The sequence below is a fragment of the Podarcis tiliguerta genome (assembly GCF_965153285.1).
Source record: "Podarcis tiliguerta genome assembly, chromosome: 3".
In the NCBI taxonomy this organism is placed as follows: domain Eukaryota; kingdom Metazoa; phylum Chordata; class Lepidosauria; order Squamata; family Lacertidae; genus Podarcis; species Podarcis tiliguerta.
In genome coordinates, this window is record NC_139536.1 from 54,026,065 (window position 1) to 54,034,732 (window position 8,668).

Genomic DNA, 8,668 nt, shown 5'->3' on the forward strand with positions numbered 1-8,668 from the left:
CAGAGTAGCAATGAATGGCAACAAAGGTTCCCAGGCTACTTGTTTACACTGAAGACATGCCATCAGATGACTCATCTAAAACATAGACATCTTGAAGAATGTAGGAAAAGTTGAAAATGGTAGTATTTTCCATAAAAGCAGCAGAATTTTAGGGCTTAGGGCCCTTGTAGCTACAGGACCGCCTCTCCTGGTATGCCCCGCAGAGGACCTAAGGTCAATGAATAACCATAGTTTAGAAGTCCCGGGCCCTAATGAAGTCAGACTATCCTCCACCAGGGCCAGGGCCTTTTCAGTGATGGCTCCGACCTGGTGGAATGCTCTGTCCCATGACACTAGGGCCCTTCAGGATTTAACCTCCTTCCGTGGGGCCTGTAAGACAGAGCTATTCTGACTGGCCTTTAATTTGAATTCAGATTGATCTTTTATTTCCCTTCTCTTCCCTCCCCCTCCCCTTTTATGAAGATCACCCACTCTGAGACCCCACAGCTAATTCTCCCCTGGCCTCCTTGCTGGCCCAAGTAGGACCAATTCAGCCAGCTAGCCCTGGGGATTACCTAATTGATTTTTGAATTTTATTGTTATTCATGTTTTTATACTGTATTTTATGCTGCTTTTATAATTAAGTGTTTTAAATTTGTTGTTGAGCCTGGTTTTTGAACTGGGAAGGGTTTTTGAACTTTGGAGCGATATGGGCAACCACTCCATCAAGTCATATTATTCGCCCATCGCAGCTCACAACACTGTAGTTACATTTTCAGACCCAACAGGTGGCAATCACACACAGTCTCTTCATGCTTGCAGAGTGTGCTACAGGAAGCTATCAGGCATCCTTAAGTCATCTAGAAAGAACAAGAGAGCACCTGGGTCATCCTGCAATCCATATTCATTTAAGAGAAACTGGATGTTCCTTCTGACTCTTGAGATAACTTTGGCTTATCCATTGGAAGTCAGTCTCCATATCAGATAGCCACACATTACTCCCAAGTGGTAAATTAACACCCCCCCCCCACTAATCAAAAACTTTCACTGCAATAATCGAATTTGCAGATGTGTTCTGCACAAGAAAAGATGCAATCAGCCACGCAGTGTTCTCAGCTTTGTTTGGGCTTAATAATAGTGAATACACCTATACGCCTTGAGCAAGCATGGTGAGGTGCAGGAGGGAGTTGAGAGCGAAAGAGAGAGTTCTGTTTGTTAGCTCTGCTAAGTGGTTTGCTTATTGCCATGGAAACATCCACATCCTAGCAACAGCTTGTTGGTACCAAGCTGACAGGGAATGATGAGCTGATGCTGCCAAAGAAAAGGAAGAAGCAAATGATTTGGGTATCTCCATCTTTTTCAGAAATGTTATGGTTTGTTAAAAGACATGCCACAAGGCTCCTTAGCACCCTCCCTTCCAAATCAAATGGCATAATAATGAGGAGAGATGGGAGCTGGGGTTGTGTCACTTTTGAACACCTGGAGTGAATCATCACTTATAATAATTTGATTCACTCACATAGCAATCATGATTCATTAGCAGAGGTTTCAAGAGCATATTAAAAATTAAATTAATTTTAGAATGCTTAGATATTGGGAGTCTATTTTTCTAGATCAGAACAAAAACACCCTTTCGATCTGATAGCCCTCCTTCCCCAGCTGCTGCACTGATTTATGGAACTAATCCTGTTGATATTGAAACTACTAGTGGCTATTTTTTTTTGTAATGCCTTGACACTGTATACTTTAGGCATCCTGTAGCTAAAAAGAAGAAGGGGAAAGGTGTACCTTTGCAAGTGATCATTGATATAATATGCACTCTGTTGCAAGCTTGGTATGCAATGATATAATATGGGCACAGAAATTGAGAACAGCAGCAGTTTCAATATTTTTCTTTTATCTTGATATTTTATTAAGGATTTTCTTGTTTTACAGAAGTAAGTGTAATGCCTCGTTGTTGTTTTTCCATGTAACATTTTTACAAATCCATTTCATTTGTTGAGGCATTAGGGGGAGAAGAAAAGAAAAAAGAAAAGGGGGGGTAATTGACTCGTGCCTTCTGACAGATCATAGTAACTATGTATTTGTATTTGTTCAGTACACTGTATTCATCGGCCAAAAACATTTGGTTTTAAAAGTGTGCAGCTGCACAGAGGATTGTAATCAATAGATGAGCAAATAATGAAATAATAGTGATATTGACAACCAAAAGTATAGGGCAATTTTAGGTGTGAAGATGCATAGCAGCCTGCTTACAGCACTTTGCATCGACCATTTATATCAATACCAGCATTGATATTCCATGCTTTTATGACTTTCACTTGTTCTTAGGGGCATCCATATTTACTTGGATATGTTTTATCCAATGGACCTGTTACACCATATTTGTACGGTGTTTAATGCCTCACCACTTCCTTGAGCAGTAGGGTGCTCCATAGAGAGCACCTTTGTGGTTACTTCCTTTGAAGCAGAGAGTGCTGCACACATTTTGCATTTTTTTAAATATATTTTTTATTTTCAAACATACAGCTAGATAATAGAGGTGTAGGCAACAGTCAGCGTGCTTGTCTTTAAATCTTTACTATTTCCTGGAAAACAAACAAGATATTTTAAACCACTGCTTTTACCATTCTATTCTTAGCTTAATTTGTGTATCAAATAAATACTAATTCATAAAGTTTGTTTTAAATAAATAAATAAAAATTATTTGAAGCAATCAAAACTTGACCAAAGGTAACAGCTCAAACTATTCTATGACTCACCACATGTTTCAGGTGGTTCAAATCCAAATTGTATCATATATATTGGAGAAATAAAATACCATAGTTTAATTTAAATTCAGTAAAAGCATGTTCTGAAACAACAATAAAGACTTTATAAAGTCTCGGCAGTGTGGGGCAGATATTTGAAGATAGATATGTGGTACAAGGAGAAGCCTTGTGGCCAGAATATAGAATTTGGGAGCCAGAACAAAAGCCTAAGAAGTCTAACAAGATACCATCTCAATTCACTAGTAAAGTAGGTGCATAATAACTAGAAATTGTAACGAAGAACCTGAACTCAAGTTTGCTTATTTCCTCATTCCTTCTAAACCACTTTCCATTTGTGTCATGCAGTTTTAGTTTGTAAACCTGAGAGTAGGGGTGTTTTTCTGTAGTGATTTGAAATTTCTGGGCAAAAATTCTGTGAATAGAAATATTAAAAGGCTTGGGAATTAGATAACAGCACAATCCTATACATGTCTACTCAGAAGTAAGCACCAGCTCTTCTGAAATGAATGGTTATTACTCTCAAAGTAAGAGTGTATAGGATCAAAGCCTAATTTACTTTTCAGATCATAAGACGGCTATCATTACACAGTCCCCATTGGAGTATTTGTAGTGCTGCACCACAGTGGTAGTTTTTAACAACAGCAGACATTTGAGTAGACCAGGGATGGAGGAGAAGTGAGGGGGGGGGGAGTGGTAATTTTTAACAATGGCAGAGGTTTCAGCAGAGTGAATGGGAAGTGACACTGAGGGGGGAAAGAAGTGGCAGTTCAAAACAAGATGTGAATACTTTCTGTGTTCTCTCAAGGCCACATAGAGGACATAACCATTGTTGTTTTTCTCAGTGGATAAGAAATGTTTGAGTGACTTTAAGACTGAAGATAGAATCTTTTAGTAGCCCACAGTCCTTTATAAGAAACTCAGAAAATAAAGCACTCAAGGTGAGGCCCAGCGTACACACTGAAGTCCCAGTCTTTTTCAACCTGTCCGTAATTACTGATAAACACAGCCAATCATATTTACTAAATGAGTTTTTGACTTTCTTTCCCTAATAGATAAAGTCAGTTCCGCACACAAGCCAAGATCAATTTTTCAGTTCAATTCCTTCAGGATGAGACCACCAGTCCTGACAGTACTACTGGTAATCTAACAAATAATCTGTTTCCATAGGCTGAGATGGTTGAGGAGCTAGATGAATAAAAAGAAGTGCTTAGCCATTTACTGATGCTGTCTTACTGTGAATGCCAACACGGACAGCAACAAACACATCGACTTCTTTTAGTTATATATTACGAAGAACTTCTTGTCCATATGCTGGACAACAGATAAGACTTATTCTTGCCTCTGTTATGTCCACTGCAAATACTTGTCACAACAGACAGCATCCTTAATTAATGTTGCCTCTCTTTTGTTTATTCTTATATCCTGAGGGAAGGTGTGACTCCTTTACAGACAACAGTCAGTCCTCTGTTTTAAATTTTCTTTTATTTGAAGGGCAGTCCAGTCAAGTCCACGAGTAGTAAGTGAGGAGCTGTAAACAGGACCTCCTGGCAGTGGAGTCACTGCAACTTTCTGGGAGGGAGAAGGTGAGGCAGCAGGGAAGCTGGTGCTGTGTGGGCACATCAGCAGGAGTATTGGATTGCCTCTGCCAAAGCACCTATGCCGTTGAATCTGCCTGCTGCCTCACCCCCCCTAGTATATGGTAGTGACTCCGCTGCTGGGAGGTCAGGGGTGTGGTGCCACCGATCCTTACCAGCCCCTCCTGGTCCAGTCCAGTTCCAAATTAAACATAAATAACTATAAGAAGGGAGAGCATGGGCCCTGTAGTCACCCACCAACTGTTAACAACTAGACAGAACCCTAAGTAGGCCAGCAGGACCCTTGGGTCTTTCCCCAGAGGATGAGTTGTCTTGATTTCTGTTTAAATTATTGTAATAATTTTTGAATGTGCATCTATAGCTGCAAATAAGCACATGCAAATTGCATGCAGATCTGTGCACTGTTTTGTCCTCTCTTGTGAGGATGCATTTGCTCTTCTTGAGTGATGTGTAGCTGGCCACCTTGACATTATCCCTGAAATGTAGAGTGAGATGACATACTTGCATGTTGGGGTGGCTAACCTCTGGTCCTCCAGATGTTGCTGCCCTTCACCTCCAAGGAGTCTCAACCAGTGTGACCAATGATCAGAGGTGGTGCAAACTATAGTCCAGCAACATTTGGAGGGTTGCAGGTTAGCCACCCATGCCTGCATCAACCTTCTTCACCATGGAACACAAATCCTCTATAATGTGAGTGCATGACCCAGATGGAAACTTTCAGTCAGCACCACCATAATCATAATAGTGATAATAGTGCCCGATCCTTGCCCTGTTTGTGCCCGACTTGCATAACAGAGGAAGGAAGTCATAATATGTCACATTTTCTTGCATGTGTTATTTTTCTGGGTAAAGCGTGGACTGAAATCTCTATATAGAAACTAAGAAGAACATAACAAAATTTCCAACTTTCTTTATTACTTTCCCTCTTGACAGTTCCCACATTTAGTAACACAATATTCCCACATAAGCCGGATCAAAGTGACAAAAAAAATGACACAATTTTTAATTGGTGTGAAAGGGCACAATATACCACATATATATAAAAAAGATATTCCCATTCACTCCAAAGAGCAGGAAAATTTCACAGTGGATTGTGCCTAAATTGGTTTCTTCTTTCAGGCTGATGACTCATTAAGAGTCCAAGGGTAATTGATTAATGATTCAGTAATGGGAGCTATTGACAGGAGATGATTTCTTGGTAGCTAGGGTTCTCTCTCAGGTTTGAAGGAAGAGATCCTGTCAAAGCTCGGTGAAGGTGATGTTCTTCCAGCTGAGAGCCGAGAGAGCGCAAAATGATGTTGCATGTAAAAGCAATACCCAAGTATGGTTTAACAAGCTAAGTTCCATACCCCTGCCTGCACCATTATTGCCATTCTCTCCCCCAGAGTTGGAGTGTAAAAGTCTGAAGCAGGAAAACTCCTCTACTTCTGAAGGCTCCTTATGAGATTTAGAACCCTGCAGACCTCTAGCAAATACCGTAGTTCTTCTGTGCTTTTTAACGCAAGCTGACACATCCTCATTATGTTGCACTGGTAACCAATATGGACTTCTACCTTGAAACTCTGGTGATAGGCATTCACACTTTGTAGAGGTTGGCAATAGTAATGGCTGCCTTCTGGAATGGTTGCAGCTGCCACAGTCTTTCTCCCTCTACCCCACTTTGTAATTTCATTGAGCAACATTCATCACTAAACGGATAACACATCTCCCCCTGTGGAACAAAATTAAAACTTAACCAGATTCACTAAAATTATACCACTATTTCTTGACTTAACTCTCTACCCAGTGGACAGATCTGCAGCACTTGAGGGAACATGCTGTGTCTCTTTCAGTGTGGCCAGACAGCTAGAATTCAACTTGTTGTTGCGAGCCAAAACTGGAATAGCAAATTGAGGTGGGGGAGAGGAAAGGGCTCCCTTCAGTGTCAAAGTGGAAAAGTTGAATACTGCAAGAGAAGGGAGTTTGATGCCTTCTTGCCCAGGGAGGAACCCCAGAGCCTCAAAAAGAGAGCTGCTTAACACTTGGTGTTGCTACTGGAGGAAGGGACAACTCTTTGAGGAATGGCAGTAACTCATGACACAACATCTGCTTTGCATGCAGAAGGTCCCAGGGTCAATGCCCAGCATCTCCAGGTAGATATGGGAGAGAAACCTCTTTGAAACCCCGGAGAGCCACTGTCCATCAGTGAAAACAATACTGAGCTATGTGGACCAATTGCCTGACTAGTATAAGACTATGCACCTATGCTTGTTCCTATGTACAGAATGTAAGGGGCAAACAAAACATTTCATTTTTTTCCAGAGCTGTGGAAACCAATTGATCTCCAAGAAAGAACTTTGGTCTGGTACGTTCTCACCCACCTAGGAATCAAAGGATCTTCCAACTTTGTTTCTCCCTGTTTTTCATTTTTCCAGCCTTAAATACAGTTCTCCACGTTTTTGCAGCAATATGCAGGGGAAAAATGGGAGCTTTTTATCACCCTTAATTTTCCTTTCTGAAGAAAAGAAAACCTCTCCTAGACTGTTACCCCTGTCTTTCTATTTAGAGTTTATCTCCTCTCCAGTGCCACACAACCTGCAGGCTTCCTGGAGCCTGTTCCACACAATTATTTTTAGGCTGTGGGTGACATGTTCATTGAATAAATGCAGTTTTCTCCTGCCCTCCCTCCTCTGGATACCCGGTGACGCTGTTGTGTGATTTGTTTGTTTCTATTCGTAGGCTTCTCTTTCACAGGGGTTCAAAACAGGCTGCAGCAATCATTGTTTCAAAATCTTCATTTCTGTACCTGGAGGGCTTACCACCCGAGTCACTTTAATTAAACAGCTTGGGAAATGAAAGAAGTCAAATGAAGTCATTAAAATTCTGTTTTTAAGGAGATAACTTTTAAGAGTTATACTTTAGCAATACCGAAGACATTTTAGCTTTCTGTTGCTAAACACTTGGAGCTGCTTCATTCTGGTACAAAAAAGGGGCACTCATTTTAAGGAACAATTCTACTGTGTGGTTTAGGTCTTCTTGGACCCCCTTTGCATGAAATGGAAGTAAGGTTGAGAGCTACTTTCAAAAATCCTATTTCTAATATTCTTGTTTTCTCCATGCAGGGATGTTTGTAGAGAGCATGGGGCTTCTCCACCTGTTAAGTCTGAAGTAGCATGGTCCAGAAATAACTCCATGTGGAGGTCAACACCAAGCTGTGCATTTAGACTAGCTGGGTGTCCTTTAGATGTTTTAGACTCTCCCATCACCTCCTTCCATCTTGGCCAATGGTCAGGGAAATATGGGAATTGTAGTCCAACAGCATCTGGAAGGCAACAGGTTGGGAGAGACTGGCTCAAGAAGTCTGTCTCTTCTGGGTTAGAGCAGGGTCAGTGTTCTACTTATCCCTTTTCTAATTATTCCTGTTGCAGCAGTGGATGTAATGGGAAAAGAAGCATGAATTGGAAACCTCTCAGTCTTATCCACACAGAGTATCATTCCCTGTCATTGACAATGCTGGCTGTGGCCTACTGCAGAACTGCCTCTCATTGCTCCAGAGTATCATCAGCTGCCTGCTGACTTTATGTTGTGCAAGAATATGTTATTGCATGCACGTGTGAATGATACCCACACATTCCAAAAGGAATTTATGGACCCATCACAGCCTCTATTTTTGTAGGAATGTTCTTTATTTCAAAATATTATGGCTCCTGATTGGACATAGGAGCTTCTCTTCTTTTTCCAGAGACTGCAGCTCTGGGACAGCTGTTTTCTTGGAATTTTGCATTTGGCAAACTCTACTTTAAAAGGCCTTACTGGCTTACAGAAGCTGTGTCCTTTGATAAAGGATTTGGCTGCAGCCCTGGACTCAGTTACTCACTTAGTCCCAATGAACTCAGTAGGCTTAACCAGGCATAGCGGACTGCAGGATTACATTATTTGTCACTTATCTGGATGCGTAGAAGCATTATGAGCTTTTAATTCAAGTTCATCTTTATAAGGAAGCTTTATGGGATCTGCCAGATGAGATACCAACTGCATGCTTAGTGACTACATTAGAATTTTTACAATAAACAGTTGCAGATTACCCAAGGGGATGTAACCAGATTCAAATAATGTCCAAGACACGGTATTTTTAGTTTTAGTTTTTTGCTGACACATTTCCAATTAATGTTCCATTACTTTTGCTGGAGGCATGTAAGTTTTTGCATACAAGGCACAAAGGAGGCACTAGCTTTGGCGTCGTTAAAGTCAATAGGCTGTTTTCTCCCAAGTTACTTCCATCGTCCATTTGTGTGTATCTGTTTCTATAATGGACAATAGAACACTCAGATTTTCACACTTGGC

General features: G+C 41.0%; 1 long non-coding RNA gene across 1 annotated transcript; it reads left to right on the forward strand.

Annotated features, from left to right (window-relative positions):
* Positions 1-3,847: 3,847 nt before the first annotated feature.
* LOC310673774 lies at positions 3,848-7,140 on the forward strand. Its single transcript, XR_014509224.1, has 3 exons — positions 3,848-3,888; positions 6,647-6,689; positions 7,079-7,140. It is a non-coding gene; the product is annotated as an uncharacterized lncRNA (long non-coding RNA).
* The last annotated feature ends 1,528 nt before the right edge of the window (positions 7,141-8,668 follow it).